Genomic DNA, 17,433 nt, shown 5'->3' on the forward strand with positions numbered 1-17,433 from the left:
GCAGCCTAACTAGATATGCATGCAAGCCCAGATTGTATTAAAATCCTTCGCTGCAGTTCTACTCTCCAATAGAGAAATATAAGGATGGGTAGTCACGCTGGTTAGCAGAATTCATTACAGACATACTAAATTATGCATTGAAGAGCTACTTTAGAATGCAGAGGGACATTAAGTTGCTTGATGAAACCTGAGGTCCGCCTGAGCTTATGCCATTATTAAGGGTACTCCTTTGCTTGCCACTGCATGAGTATAACAAATGAATTGGTCAAAGGTCAAAGTGCTTATCTAATTAATGGCTTCTTTCTAGTCCTCCTCTTCTTTCTTCTCATTAATATTATAAAAGCAATATATACACATCATAAAAGATTAAAATAGTATTAGAGAATATAGAATGAAAGGCTAGAGATCCCTTCCTACCAATTTATAATTCCAATAAGATTTTGTCATTATCAGCTTTATGTCTAAGTTTATAATTACAAAATGGAAAAATGTCTAAGAATTTCATATTTGGCATATTTTCAGATAGATAAAGGTGTGTCACTTAGGACCAAAATGCTATATAAGACAGAAAAACCAGAAAAAAATCAAAATTAAAAAAATTCAGCATAATTTTTAAAATTTATTCAAAGAGTAGAGGAGAAAGTCCAGCCTACATGCCATAACACCACCCTAGCAAAATACTCTCAATGGTTCAATATTACCATCTTACATCTTAAGGATGCCCAACATCTGTCTTATTGGACTTCAGGGTTTACCAATAGGCGAACATATGTGTCTGAAGATGTAAACTTATCTAATTATCTATGGCTACTGAGGTCATAAAACCTCACATAGTCAATCAACTACTGCCATTATTCTAATAGTGTAGTAACTAATTGTATTCTGATTACCGATCTTCATATCCACAGATAAGTGTGACTCTCACCCCCATCAAATAACCTTCTTTTTGCCACATATGGGTAATAGTCAAAGATTTATAACTTGTTAAATGCAAAAAAATAAGTGATATTGGGATTTCCATCCTCAATTTGTATATATATATATATATATATATATATATATATATATATATATATATATTGCAACCTTTATAAATCAGGCTCAGAGAGCATCATGGCAAAGACTAAGATCAGAGGATCAGGATGTCTGATGTGAGATAGTGTCTTCTAGGCCTGAAAGGGAAGTTGCATTCTTGAAAGATCAACATGGTTGTCTAAAAAGGATGTGCATAGTGGAAACACGGAAGACATGCCGACATGGATAAAGAAACATCTCACTAGGCCCCACTCCTAGATGAAGAGCCTCAGGCAATTAATCACTGCTAAGAGGAGAGTCAGTTTTCCCCATGAACAAAACCCGTGGTATGTTCTCCAGTTCCTGATTATCATTTCTAAACAAATAAAGAAGGAAGAAACAATAAGTGAACTCAATAAGCTGTGTTTACAAACATACACAAAGTATACAAATACATGACAGAAATATTTGTGTGTGTGTGCATGTGTGTGTGTAAAACAATAATAATTGAAGAAGTCAGGAAGTTGAGAGGAAGTAGGTAAAGGACTTGAAAGAATTTGGAGATGGGAGAGCGAGAGATGTGTATAATATAAACATTGTACTCATGTATAAATTTACAAAATAATAAATAAAATGAGAAAATAAAAGAAAGGAGCAAAACAGGAAGACTTTATGATCACAAACCAGATCAAAACAACTCATTTTTCTGTATCTTAGACTCTTGTAAGAGGAGATTAACAATTACTGAAAATAATCAGGCAATATTTGGTACCAGGTGACAAGAAGTATCAAAAATAGTCAACCTACAGAGGAGAACTGAAGATCCAAGAAGGACATGGGAACTAGTTAATTTTGATAGAATGATTAGAAGTTAATATACTATAACCCACTTTAAAATGATGAGATTCTACAAAGATTTGAAGGAAGGCATTTGAAAAAGGTATATAGAGGAAAATTCTTCGGTAGATATTCTGGCTAGTTTTATGTCAACAGGACATAAGCTTTAGTTGTCTTAAAAGGGATAATCCCAATTAAGAAATCACTTCCATAAGCTTGGCTGTAAAGCATTTTCTTAATCAGTGATTGATTGGGGGAAGTTTCAGCTCATTGTGGGTGATGCTGTCTTTGGACTGGTGGTCCTGGGGTTTATAAGAAAGCAGGCTCAGTAAAGCCATGAGTAGCAAGCCAGTAAGCAGCACCTCTCTATGACTTTTGCTTCAGCTCCTGTCCTTCTTGAGTTTTTGTCCTTACTTCCGTTGATGATCATCTGTGTTGTGGAAGTCTAAGGCAAATTCTCTTTCCTTCCCATCGTGCTTTTGGGTCATGGTGTTTCATCAGAGCAATAGAAACCTTAAAACATCCATGGAAAGATAAAAGGTCCTGTAACAAGCAGAACAGAGCAAATCATTTCAGGCCTTTGGGAAGAGAGTGGTCTCTTTTAAATGAAAAGAATTACTCTGGTTTCTTACTGATAGTAAATGGGGTCTTGGTCAAACTCTTACACTTTGTGGAAGGTCTATTATATTCTTTAATTTGGGGGTTGTAGTCCCATAGATATAAAGAGAAATGCTGTACAACTTTTCTTTTTCTGTTTCTATGAAACAGTTTGAATAAAGCTATTTTGAAATAGTTCCTGAATTATTGATAGACTTGAACACGCAACCCCAGAATAGGAGTATATTTATCATAGGCGAATTACAGAATTCCTTTGTAAGAATTTAACTTAAGCGGATAACTACAAGACTGCAAAGGCTTTCTACCCATATCAAGTCAACTGGAAATCACTTATATTTTTCATTTTAAGTAGGCTTTCTAATGTATTAAATTTATGTATTTTAGGAAGCTATTCCTTTTTATTTTGTAATATCTTCTGATTTTTTGCTAATTCTTTGTTCTTATTTTTGGCTTGAATTACGTTTGAGATTTTTTTTACTTTGCCTTTTAGTGTAGTAGTATCTTGCATGTTTGATTTCTCAAAGTCAAAGCAATCTTTGAATTTACAATCATCTTTTGGTATTAATGGGGAAATGATCTCCACTACCTTCCCCTAGGCTCTACTTTATACCCTGTCACAGACAGCAAAATTTTCCAGTGCTTCAGTTCTCTATACAAAATGTCATGTATTTGCAGATAACCTACCAACTCTGTCCTACATAGGGTAAATAAATCATCACTACTGTACTTAAAATACCAAAAAGTGGGGCATACGTAACATAATATTGTAATAATGCTGTTTTGGAAATAACAAGAGGATATCTATGTTTTCAGTAAAAATATGTTTTCCAAAGGTTTTAAACCTGAAGTTTGCTGCCTCTTCAGACAGTGAAAGTGCATATATGGAAGGACAAATAAATGGTTAATTTCTATTTCTCCCTTGTTTCTTTGTATGCTGCTAAAGATTGAGCCCAGAACTTCCTGTATGTCCAGGAAGCATTTTAGAACTGAGCTACATTCCCAATATTTTTCAATGTATTTATCATTAGTTCTTGGAGAAGTTCATATAATTTTTTTTTTTTTTGCTTTTGATGACCATCAACACTTTAAGTCTACCCCTGGGTCTGGAACTTTTTGCCTATCTCCATTCTCCATGCCAGGAATTTTGGCTGGCCTGAGCTTGTATAGGCCTTGTCCATTCTGTTTCAACTGCTGTGAATTAATATGTACAAATTTACAACCTGAACTCATAAGCGTAAATCTGTAATTGTAAATTTAGAAGTGTAAGCACTAAATTCGTAATGTGTAAACTGCTCAGGTATGCAGAGAGAACACTGTTTCTCTGTAGCCATTCATCGTATCTTAATCTTAAAGTATTTCTGGGTGCTCCTGTACAATGATGCCTGATCCATTGGAGAAGGGGTATAATATAGATGTCGAATTTTGGACTGAGCATTCTGCAGTCTCTTATTCTCTACACCTTAACCAGTTGTTGGTCTCCATGTTAATGACCATTCACAAAAAAAGAGCCTATAATTGAGTCATTTTAATAATCTGCCTATTTAGCAGAATAATAATAGTAGGTTCTCTCTTATTGCCTACAGGTTGTGGGCACAGTATTGGTGCCAGATATGGACTTTGACTTGTGGTGTATTGTGGAAATTCACATTAAAACTACTTTAAGATTTTATCTTACTGCAATCAAAATGGCAAAAACACAAAAACTGAACACATTATATGTTGGTGCAATTGTGGAGAAAAAACACTAATTTACTGTTTGTTGAGGTGAAAACTGGTACAGCTACTCTAGAAATCAGTGTGGATGTTTAATATCTTTTAAAAGGTAGAAAGAGATATATAACACCATCTAGCTATATCAGTCTTGGTTATATATATACTATATACCTGCTCTATTATCAGTAGCCATGAAACTGAAACAGTTTAAGTGTACCTCAACTGATGAACAGAACATAAAAATGCTGTATATTTACAGACTTGTCATTCTTTCTCTCATTCATTGGATATCATCTTTGAATCTTCAGACATGTGTGCTTCTAGTGGACAAGCATAAAAGATATGAAAGCTTTACCTATATTATAGTGAGGTATTTAGGCTCTATATGTATTAGAATATAAATGCACAGTTTGCATTGCATGTATTTACATGTGTACAAAAGAAGAAAATATTCATATAGTCATAAAAGAAATACCATATATGTAATTGAATAAAAATTTAATTTTTAGTAAAAATGAAATTGTAATAAAATAACAAAAGATTAAAAATATCAAATATGTTTAAATTCATGAGCTCATAATAATATTTAAAATCATCCTGTCCCTATTTTTGAGATGTGGGGAAACTAAGCTGTTCCTATCATTCATAAAATCAATAATCTAAAGAAAGAAATCCAGCATGTGTTCTAATTTCTAATGCAATATGTATTACCTATACGGAAATAGTTGAGGATCTTTTCTATACAGAGTTATTCTATGTAGAAAGCGCATTAAATTCTGAACTACACCACTTTATGCTGTATAAACAGTTAATTGTTCCAATATAACCCATGAAATAACAAAGACAATTGGCTTATGAAATCTTTGTGAAAGAGAAACATCGTCTACAGAATATACTTGCTCAAAATAGAAATAGGAATAAAATCAAGTTTCTATTTCTGATTAAAATTACAAAATGCTACAGGGGACAAATAACATCTAAAAAGACAATGTGAGAACACAACCAGAAAACCCTTGCTGGTTAGAGCTCTACGGGTCAATTGTTTTTGTATCTTTGAGATGAAAATTCCAAAGCAATACAAAAACTGTGGGACCTACACACTAAAAGAGACAGACATGGGGAGTAATTGTATGTCTCGGTTTGATAAAACTTGATTTTAAAAATTAAACAATTGAGGAAGCTTTAATATCTGGATTCTGATTAGAGTTAAGAAATAATTACTTTTTCCTAGTGTCATAATTATGTTTAAAAGTCATTATCTGAACTGTATTTTGTAATGCTTCAATAACATATTCATTTATAAGTAGTTAAATCTGAGAGGACAGTGGATAGGTATATATACTAGATATCAAGCAAAGCTTAATTTGAAAAATACTATATATATACACGTGTGTGTGTATGTATGTATGTATGTATGGGTGCTTTGATTTCATGTATGTCAGTGTACCATATGAATACCTAGTATCACTGAGAACCAGAAAAGAACATTGAATCCCCTCAAACTGGAGTTAAGATGGTTGTGAGCAGCCATGTAAGAACTGAAAATCAAACCTAGGTCCTCTGGTAAAGGAACCAATCCTTTAACACCTGAGCCATCACTCCTTCCTTAAATGAGTAGTTGGATAAAAGTTAGAAATAAGGTCCCAGCCTCTCTACTTTTGCATGATTAATGTCATGCAATAAATTGAAGATAAAGAGAAAAAAGGAGAACTCAATCCTTCCTTTCTTCCTCCTCCCTCTCTCCATTTCTCCCTCCTTCCCCCTCCTTTCCTCTCTCTCTCTCTCTTTCTCTCTTTCTTTCATTTTTCTTTATTCATAACACATGCTCTCTATGTAGCCCAGAAATCTGTCTTCTCAATGCTTTTGATTTAATTTTCAAGTCCTGGGGATCCAAGTGTGTGCCACCATACCCCAATCTAACATTGTATTTTATCAACATAACCTCAAATTGATTTTGAATTTAAAGGAAATAGCTACTATATTTAAGTTTCCCTCTTAGATTTGTACCAATATTTTTTTCTCATTTTTTTATTAAAAATTTCCATCTCCTCCCCTCCTCCTCCCCCTTCCCTCCCCTCTCCTCCACCCACACTCCCACTCCGCCCCTCTCCAAGCCAAAGAGCCATCAGGGTTCCCTTCACCATGCTGAGTCCAAGGTCCTCCCAGCTCCCCCCAAGTCCAGGAAGGTGAGCAACCAAATTTTTATTGCATACTTGGTAATAGTTGTAACAATTTTTAAAAAGGAAAAATAACGTCCCTAAAATTTAGCCCACACTCGAAAAGTCTATGATACCCTTCTTGTTAATTGTTTCTTCATCTAAGTCTTGATCTTTCTCCTCACACCCCCCTTGCGTACACTAGTTAGGACACAGATCATATCTGATCCACAAATGGTGTATTTTTCTTTATCACATTTTCAACATAAACATCTATGATTGTTTTAGGTATGCTTTCTGTTCCCTAGAAAGGGCCATAAGATCTTTGGAACTTCAGATTTTCACAAATGAAACGACAAACAGTCCATGTAATCACAGATCTTCACCCTGTACAGTACTTAGTCTTGTTCCCAGACAAATATTATCACTTGCTTAGTACCCCTAAGTAATGTCTTCCCCACTTCCCCAGAATGTGACACTCCTTTTAGCTAGCTCATCTCCCTCCATGCCCTGAATCACATATCCTGGCCTTTAATTGTGTGTGTTTCACCCTCATTTTCTTCTAGTGCATGGCTGCCACTTACCCGCCATGTCGCTGGACAGATCCAGTGAACCTGAGATCAAGTATGGCCCAAAGTACTTAATATGTATTATAAAATAGATATGTGATAAAATCACATGACTTTTGCCTGCCAGAGATAGGAATCTTTATTTCTTTGTTTAGTGTTTTTACTCTGTACATTCTATCCACCCTAGTCGCTTCATACGTTATCATATCCAGTGTTTGTGTTTAAATAACTTTTCTTTTATTTAATAATGACCACAAAGCTCAATAGCAGTACTGGCAATTGGGATGTCAGAGAAACCATATTATTCTTTCTATAAATGTAAAGGTGAAAATTCTCAATAGGGAAATAAAAAATAGAACAAAATTGTTAACATCAACAGTCAAATATAATAGAAAAACAGGGTATTTACAGTTTAAAGCTCTCTGAGATTTTAGACACCTTAGGTGCAAGACTGTTTTGTAGATGAATCCATTGGGACCGAGATCCACAACTTTGAAATTTGGTTGCTTGTGATTTTCTGTAGTGGTCACTGTTGCAAAGAGAAATTTCTCTGATGAGAGCTGAGGGCTATCATGAGGATTAGCTTTCATTGTACCAGAAAGCAATCTTTCTGAAAAAAAAAAACTTAAAAGTTTCCAAAAGGAGGCAGGCAACCAAGAGTCTACCCAACTATGATGCCTTGAGCTATAAAAATGGTTAGCATAGCATCACAACCATAAGAGTGTAATAGTGGCACTCTTACTTTGATAGTAACCAATAGCTCTGTAACTGGACTTAAGAACCATTCAACAGGAAGGAAAACAAGCTTGGTATTAGAACCCGAGCCAACTGCTCAGTGTTAATGAAGTCAAGAATATAGGAGGAAAACCTATCACCACGACTTTACTAACCAATATAATCCCTAAAAACAATGTAAACATTTGTCTTTATATCCACAGGTAAATGTAATCCATATTTTCCTATACTCACATAGACTTCAGCCAATGGCTTCCCTCAATACATTCTGACATTCAAAAAATAATCCTTTGCTATCTTTAATTTTGGCATAGAGTCCAGCCAATGTCCTTGGCTTAGTCTTATCTCTAGATCATTACAGTTCCTATCTGATGCTTTCAAACAGCTTTAAGCAAACTCTCTTTTTGGCTTTGTCTGCATTCCACATTTGTCTTATATATCCATACCACTCACTCCTATTTAGTTCCATTCCCAGATGCACACATGTGTATCTTACCAGATGTCTTCCTGAGTCATATGCCCTAAAGGTCTTGTCACCAGGTAAACACTTTGTACTGCTGGCAAAGCGAAAAGCCACACCCCTGAAACACAAATATAAAGCAACTTGTAAATTAGTTTTATTTCTTGACAGCCTACCTTTTAAACCTTAGAACTTAATTTTCAGAAAGACTCCCTGTGTTGCTTTTAGTAATCGGTGAAAATTATATAATCTGCTATTTCCAGTGCTCCCCTGGGTACCAGGAAGCTTAGAGTTAAATTAATGTTCAACCACAATTAACACACCTACCAAAGAGGATATTGATTTTATATCTTCTTTGTGAAATTCCTTTCTTTTAAATTTCTAGTTTTATTTTTAGGTTTATTATAAACCATCCCTGATCCAATTCAAAGTGTTCAAGCTGTGATTATAAATGAAATTTTAAAACCTGGGTTGGAGAAGAAGATTTTCCATGCAAGATCTTTTCTGAAGTATCAGTTTACAGCCAGAGATAAATATCAACAAGTCTATATAGCAAGTCACAAACTGAACGATCTATTGACCCATCCAGCTTATCAGAGAGGCTTTTGATTAGCATACTTTGCTTTTAAATCAGAAGTTTCTCACTTACAGTGTCTACTATGATCTTGAAAGTGCTTCCATGGACTCCTAAACAAATAATCTAACAGAAACTTTTAAAATCCATGAGTGATATCCTTTAGAAGCAACGGGACCAGAGGAAAAATCAAGCAACAATACATTTGAGCACTCATTACATATGTACTCGCAATGTATTACATTTTCCAAACACCTTATGCCTCTGCTAGACACTATGATGAAGTTAAGAATCCAAATCCCCAACTACAAAAAAGTCCCAAAAGTTGTATATTTCTTACTGTTACAACCAAATAACTATTTATCATGTGTTTTATTCATTAGATAATTAGCTAGGGGTGGTTTTGTAATTACTTTTTTAACTTCTTAAGACGTGTTTTTTTCTTCATGTTATATATCCCGGCTCTTTCATAGGTGGAGTGGAGGGAGGTGAAGCTGTGGTCAAGATATATTATGTGAGAGAAGAATCTATTTTCAATAAAAGAAAGAACATTAATAACCAGAAAACTAAATAAAAATAAAATGAACATTTTAAACAAACACATGAATGGAGGCTTTACTGGAGCATGTTTTCCTATTCTCCATCAAGAGCCTGGACAACTAGACAGGCCTGGAATCTACAACTCTAAAGGTGCCTCTCGAGTACTGTCATTTGCTAGTTTCATAAGCTGTAGCCTTTCCATACCCTGTGAAGTCCTTGGATTCTGAGAAAACTTGGAGGTTTAGATCATACTCAGAAACAATGAGAGAAACTGGGATTCCTTTTTTTATTACCCAAGATTCTTCATGGCATTCAGTAGAATGCAAACTTAACTCTGATTATTGCCTCTCGGGTCATGACATGCAAAGAGCAGAAAGCAACATCAAACAGTCTCTTGGGATTCTGGGTCTTGCTGTCACCAGCTTGGCTTGCTTGATTTCCTTGAAAGGGCATACACACCTTGCAGGATGTTCCATTTAGCATCTTTACACTTTCCCAGCAACCTCATTTTACTACAGGGATTGCAAAAGACTCTTTTCTCGGATAAGTCTGAGGCAGGATTAAAAGACATCAAGTAGCCTTTCATCAGTCTTTGGAGAAATAAGAGAAGCGCTCCCAGTGGTTGGCCTGTGCTGTTTTCTGGGCAGTGTCAGACATTTGACAAACTTCATATGGAGGACAGTTCAAAGGTTGCTTTCTTTTCTGGAGGAAGGGAAGAGCTGATTCACACAGCATCTTTGCACTGTTTTTTAAACAGTCTGATGTGAATTAATTGTTGGGATATGAAAATGAGTTTATGTACATAGGGCCTTCCTGTGAGGCAGGAATAAGTCTACAGGAGAAGAGCAGCTGTAACCTGGTTCTGTTTACTATTGTGATTGACTGTCAGAGTCTCCTGAAGACTATTGATGCCATTTAATGAAATGGCTCCTTCAAAACTTGGCTTGTCTTTTCTTTGATAAAAGAAAGAGAACTGACCCAGGATAATGGATTCTAAAAATAGGGATATCTCTATAATAGATACTTAACACCCTCCTCAAAGAGACCTCATGAAACCACACCCATTCGGAGTTTTCAATGTATGAGATGCAGTCATCCAGTGTTGTGAAGACTACTTTGTGACAGGATTTACAACTACTATAACTTTATTAGTTTCACAGAGATGATATAATGAATTGCCTCAAACGTAGCTTCTTTAAATATCAGAAATGTATTTTTATGGCTATGGAAGCCAGAAGTGCAAAGTCAGGGTGTTGGCAAAGCCTTGAGGTACAGCTTGCTGCTTTTCTCTTTCCACTTCTGGATACCATAGGTATACCAGGACCTACAGCTGCACCATGGCCAATGTCAGCAAAATCATCTTTTCTGGGCACTGCCTACAGAAACAATTGTCCTGGTGGTAAACTCTTGTGAATAGGATCCTTTCTTGTTCATTTTTCTAACTTAATTTTAGCACCAAAACTTACTTCATTTTACTTCTTTTTGTATGTCTGTGTGTCTCTCTGTGTTATGAGGTGATTTTACTACGTTGGTCTAGAACTCACAATATAGCTCAGTCTGGCCTTCAACTCATAAAGTACCTGTCTTAACCACCTACATATTTAAATTCTATGTACCTGCCACGATACCCTGCATCAATGCTTTTATTTTCTCATTTTATTTAATTCTCACTTTGGGTTGTAAGGGCCAGGACATGGAAACGTGTTTATAGTAATGGAACTATTGATCTCAATAAAATTACTACAAAGTTGGTGAGGTCAGCAGGAAAGTAGTTTCCAGTGTTTCCATGGTTGACTTTCTTTCTTTCTTTTTTCTTTGTTTCTCTTTTTGCTTTGAGAAAAAGCCAAGTTATAGGATCAGAGTTGAAACTGTAAGCAATGAAGATCATAAGCAAAGGCAAAGCGAGAGAATGGTTGGCTTTGGGGGATGCCTGCGGGAAAAGTTTCAGGAGAAAACATCCGTATAAAGGATAAAGAAATTTTACATAATTATTTCCCATCGATTGCTCTTTGGAGAGAAAAGCCTATTAGTAGCAGTGAAAACTAAGTTGGAGGATTGCTTCAGTATCGTGTCATTCCTTGTATAAGGACTTTGAAATGATTCTTTCTGTTCTCAGAAAAGAAAGCCATTCAAGAATAGAAAGAATCAACCCTTTTCCAATTTTCACGTTTTTGAAGGAAATTATTTTCAGACTCTTTTAAGTTAGGGATGCAATTGTGCGATGTGAACCAACAGCACCCTTCCCAGATGCCTCCTACTCGAGCATGTAGGCAGCATATGCTTAGCTCCCAGGTGACACAGAAGGTGGGGAAAGGCAGAATTTGGTGCCAAGAAGTTTTAGAAGCTTTTCCTAGGAGAATGAGAAGTGCACCTTGCCTTACACTGCCATGAAGTTTAGTCTAGATTTTTGCCTAGAGAACGCAAAGTTTCTTTACTTTGAGTATATATTGCCTGCTAAGGGATTGGAGTAAACTTGAGATATTCACTGAGGTTTTGGAAAATTTTCTGAACTTCAAAAGGCATTCAAATCTATTTGATATTCTCTTATGAAGTGTGTGAGATTATGTAATTATCATTCATCTCTGACTCCATGAAGAGAGAATACAATGGAACTATTTACCAATGACCCCTACCACCCACACCAGAGTTTTGTAAGCAAATACAGATTTGATAAATGAGTAATAACCACCCAGTTATTGAGAATCAAACATATGTGGATATATTCTCAGCTATCATTCAGACACCAATGCTTAAGATTAAAACCTAATGTTAAAGGAATAAATTTTATTTTTAAATGCCATTATGAAACAGATGGTATGCCCTGCGACAATCTTCACCTATCAGTATCCTCTAAAGGAAAGAGGAAGAAATACAGATTGGTGTTTTCTACTAGTTTTTCCCCGAATCTTCCTTTCTGTTGTTGCTTCTTCTGGTTCTGAATATCACTACTAGATAATTGGAGAACTCCACATTCCTTAAAATTGCAGACAACTGGGAGAAAGAACTGGAGGTACAAATCGGTAGAGTGGGTGAAGGTCCATTTCTAAATGTTGTTCCATAATGTGGATGCTTCTCTCATGATGGGAAAGAATAGACTCGTTAAAAAGTGATTTGATTTTGTTAAAATAAACATCAGTTTTCCCCCATTCAATTATTGCACAGGCATGAGCCCATATCCCAGCGCAAGGTCCATATTTAAATATTTTCGGCCCCTCAAACATACTTAATATTTTTGGTAAAAACAGATAACTCATTTGCCAACTCAGAGATTATGTTAAATACCATCCAATATGAAAGTGGTAGATCCGGCCAAAGAAATACAGATGTCAGCTTCTATCATTTAGGTTCCACCAAATCTTCTCTGGTATCATTAGTCATGTGCCACTTATGCTATCCCACTCTTCTCTAATTCCTAACCAAATGAACCAGGCTAAGGTTGGGATTTGACATATTTTCTGGGTGAACACAGACACAATAACTTCAGATTTTATTTTCAATGATCCTCTGTGTGGCAAGGAGTCCATGTGTGAAGTCTTGAAAATACATTGGGAAGCTCTTCTACTTCTGTATCTAATAGGCAATGCATTTCTAGTAGGGTGTAGGGTTAAACTGGGACAAGGGCTTGTATGTGAGGTATTGGGACAGAGAAGTGGAAAGAAGAAACAGTTTCCAAAGTAAAGTAGAATTTTGAGGCCACTAAAAAGTCACACTAAGGAAGGTGCAATTGTGGTCCATCGGACACCACTGTGGACTCTAAAGGACCACCAAATCCCTATGATCTATATGAGTTATTAGAAGAGAAATACACATTGGATAAAAATGATGTTACTGTGGTGCCAAGGAGATGGCGTATCTCTTAAGAGCACTTCCTACTATTGCAGAGGACCTGAGTTTAGTTCTCAACACCTATATCAGGCTACAGTTCCAGCTCCAGGGTGTTTGGTTCTCTCTCTTCTGGACATTGTGGCTGGCACACACACACACACACACACACACACACACACACAGAGAGAGAGAGAGAGAGAGAGAGAGAGAGAGAGAGAGAGAGAGAGAGAGAGAGAGACAGAGACAGACAGAGAGAGAGAGACAGAGACAAAGAGACACAGAGAGAGGTAGGCATACATACACACCATACATAAAAATAAAGATAAATCTTAAAACAAGAGAAATAGTACTAATAAGCTTGTGGAATACAAACATTAAAACAGAATTAAACTCAAGAAAGGAAGAATAGTCTTTTAAATCATTTTACAGGAAAAACAGAAGAGTACAAGCGGCTTTACCAAGAGCTAAATCAATGGTGGAAAATGGTCACCAGTCAAAAGTTTGTTACTGGGAAGGAAAGGAAGAAAAGGTGAGGAATTGATCAATAAGGGACAAATGCCAATCAAGGTTCATTTGGGTAGCAGTTGTGAGGCACTCATGCATCTTCCAATATTTGTGAAAAGTGAAGAATATTTGTCATGATTTCAGTGAGTAAACATGAGTTAACGAACCCTGATTTCAATTGTTAATGTCATGTTTATTAATCTGGTTACCTCCAGATTGCTTCTCAATCCATATAATAAATCTTTTAAAAGAACTAAGCTAGCTTTAAGTTTGACCACCTTAGATCAAACCGCACTGAAAATAAATGTGCAAAGGAAACAACAAATTGACCTAAAGAGTTTTTAAAGCACAAATATCCACTCCCTCTAGTAGTCACCAAGGGTTCCCTTCCCCCAACATCCTCACCAGAATTGGTTCTCATTTGAAAACAGTCATCCTGTCTGGGGGGAGATGGAATCTCTAAAGAGTTTTATTTTTACTTCCCTAATGGACAGTGATGTTGAACAATCTTAAAAGTGCCAAATGCTGTTTACATTCTTTCTTTTGAGAAGTCTCTGTTCAATTCCACAGTTCATTGTTTTATTGGGTTGTTTGTCTCTGCCGTTACTGGCTAGTGTAGCAGTAAGGTAAATATGATTCAGATTGTTGGGAAAGAAAAACCATCAGCGCTCCGACTCAGCTGTGGGTACCATGTGCTTTAATACTTACCTGCCTGGGAAGATACATCAATGGCTCAAAGATAGCATGGGAGCCTTAAAGAGTAACCAAATGATGTCTGACTTGAGGACCGCTCTATAAGAGTGAAGTCAACTTGTTCAAAAACACCTTAGTCTTGAGTCTGTTACTAATGTTTTGTTAAATGAAGTACAATCAGACTGTCTTAAAACTATTCATGCTTATACTGGGGAAACTAGTTTTCCCCTAGCCTTGGCCAGGGAAACATCTTTTCATAGTCAGTGGTGGTTAACTGCCAAAATAATGAGAGCAAATAATCAGTGAGCACTCAGCTCTAAAGGTGACATCCAAAGGGCCAGGGAACATTGTAATAAGGAACAAGTAAGGATGAAGAGTTGGAGAACGGCAAGGAGTGGTATGGAACACTCCCTTATGACAGTGACATTGCAATCTTGTTCCTATAGCAGCTAGGTTTACCTGTAGAAGGTCTATGCAAAATGGTACCCCTTCATCTTCCATCATCGATGGGGAAAGGGCTCATGAAGATCAAGCCTTTGCTGAGGAGTTTGGCAATGAATGTCTATGGTGGCATGTGGAGACAGTTATTTTCTTCAGTGTGGTAGCCACTAGTAAGCTGCCCATATTCTGGTAAATAACCTTCTATCTATGTTCATACAAGCAAACCTAATTAAACTAAGTGGGTTAAGGAAAAGCAAAAAACACGAAAATAGGAAAACTAGTTGGCCTAAGTTCAATCGTAGGAGGAGGGGGTTAAGAAAGGCTAATAGGGTGATTCTGACAACAATATATATGATTGTCAAACAAATTTGTAAAAGCTAAAATTAGAAAACAGTTTAAAGCAATGAAGTGTTTAGAAAAATGATATTTAAAATAAAATAGAGCAGAAAATAATGAATTAGATTTTCTTCAGCCTAATCAAGTTCTCCTCTGTTCATCATTTTTATATGTGCTTGCTTCAAGAAAGGAGTTTTAATTAACTTAATTTTAACTCAATTACTGTTATTAAAAATAAACTTCCACAGCTTTTAAGCTCCAAATAAAATTGTATCAATATATTAAAGTTGATATCATCCATCAATTTAGTTGCAAAAGAATCTTTACATAAATCACTAGAATGCTTACTTATCAAATTCTTGGTGCTTTTAATCTCTCATCATGGGCTTGCAGAAAATGAGGGTAATGATGTGCATACCTGGAAATAAAGAACTATGCATCCCAACATTGCAAGTCCTTGCTGTTCATAAAAATAAATAGGAAAATGGGTTATATTGTACCTACAACTCTAAGCACTGGATTGTATATATTAAGCAGGTGAAGTTTATAGTGTGTGAATTACATACCAATAAAACAGTCATTAAAAAAAGGAAATAGAGAGCCTAATTGAATTCTTGACAGTCTATGAAACAGCTACAGGGCATATGGTCATTATTAGCAAGTCCAGTCATTTTTAATTACTAAGCATTAAAAAGTTGAAAATAAAATTAATATTAACTCATGGAAGTTTATACAGTACTCAAAGGAGGATTTAAAAAGGGATTACTTTCACATTTGCCTGTTGATTCTAGTGTATCATCTAGTATTTGAATTTCCGGCTCTATAATATGAAATTCAAATTATATTTTGTAAGGATTAGACAATTAAAAAAATAACAGTTATTTTGGGAAGCAGAAGATATCCACATAGGTCATTGAGATTCTGAGCTTTCAAAGTAAGAATTTATTTTTTTCTTTTATTGAAAATAGATATGCTTTTCATATAATGTACCCTGATTATGTTTTTTACTCTTTCTACTCTTCCAAGCTAACCCCCACTTCCTTTCCCATTTAGATCGATCCCCTATCTGTCTCTCATTAGAAAACTAACAGACTTCTAAGGGATAATAATAAAATAAAATAAAACAAAACAAAAGCTAACACATCAGAATTGTGCAAAACAGAGAAAAAGCTACAAGAGAAGGCACAGAGAAAGAGACCCACTTGCTCACACACTAAGAAATCCCATAAATACACAAAACAGGCAGTCATATTATGCACATAAATGATCTGTAGGGTAAATAGAGAGAGAAGAAAAATATACATAAATAAAATAACATTAAGTTAATTTTTTAAAGTTAGATTCTCGACATGATACAATGAAGCAAGAAACCTCCAAAGATGCCATTGAGTTAATTTTCTGTTGACCATTTATTGCTGGGCATATAGCCTACACTTAAGGGTATTTTCTTCCTCAGTGAGAATTTAGGCTTCTTCTCCCAGTAATTTATTCTATATTTTTAAATATAATTTGTAGTGGGTGTCAGTAGTCTGATTTAAAGGAAGTGAAAGAATTGGAAAGTTTCCCTGGTGTAAAGAAAGATAGGAATATATGTTTCTATTTAATTGCTTGCATGGCAAGTCTTAACCTCACGGATTTTAAATGCGTCCTAAGCATATCTCTGTGCATTACACAGCAGTCTGGAGATAAGTGTTCTTCTGATGCACAATGAACATTTGTACTCTACGCTACCACACCGTGATGACTGTAGTGGGGCAGTCATTCCTTTGTATCTTTAGTGTTCCTCTACTCAAATTCTAGACTTTGCCCTTAGGTCCCTGTCTCCTTTCAAGGACTCCATGAGGTTCTACCTACTTCACTGTCGATTTGTATAAAGCCAGATTCATACACTTCATTAAAAATCCTAAATATAAATACAAAAATAATCCTAAAAATAGAAACCCTGAACAAACTAATGCTGGAGCAGTTGAGAGATTCGGGCTCTTTTATGCTGTCAGAAGTTAAAATTTTGTAAAGTTGTTAAACTATGCCATTTGTCTTGTTAAACTTCATGAAATGTATAAAAACATGTTATTTTAAAAATTAAACAAAAATAATTGCTTTTAATATTAAAATATAGTTACTGTATTTTAATTTTAAAATAAAATAAATCAATAACATTTTGTATCAATAATGTAACCAATACTGTTATTGTTTTATCTTATAATATGATCAAAGGTCAAAATGTATATATCAAGCAGGAAAAACCATCTTCAGAATCACCATAATTTTTTTCAGTGTGAAAGAGGTCCTTGGATGAATGAATAGATGGAAGGATGAATGGTAGATGGATAGGTAGATAGATAGATAAGTGGGTCCATAGATAAATAGATGATAGATAGATAGATAGATAGATAGATAGCCAGATAGATACCTGCT

Source organism: Arvicola amphibius, chromosome 5, assembly GCF_903992535.2.
Source record: "Arvicola amphibius chromosome 5, mArvAmp1.2, whole genome shotgun sequence".
Taxonomy (NCBI): Eukaryota; Metazoa; Chordata; class Mammalia; order Rodentia; family Cricetidae; genus Arvicola; species Arvicola amphibius.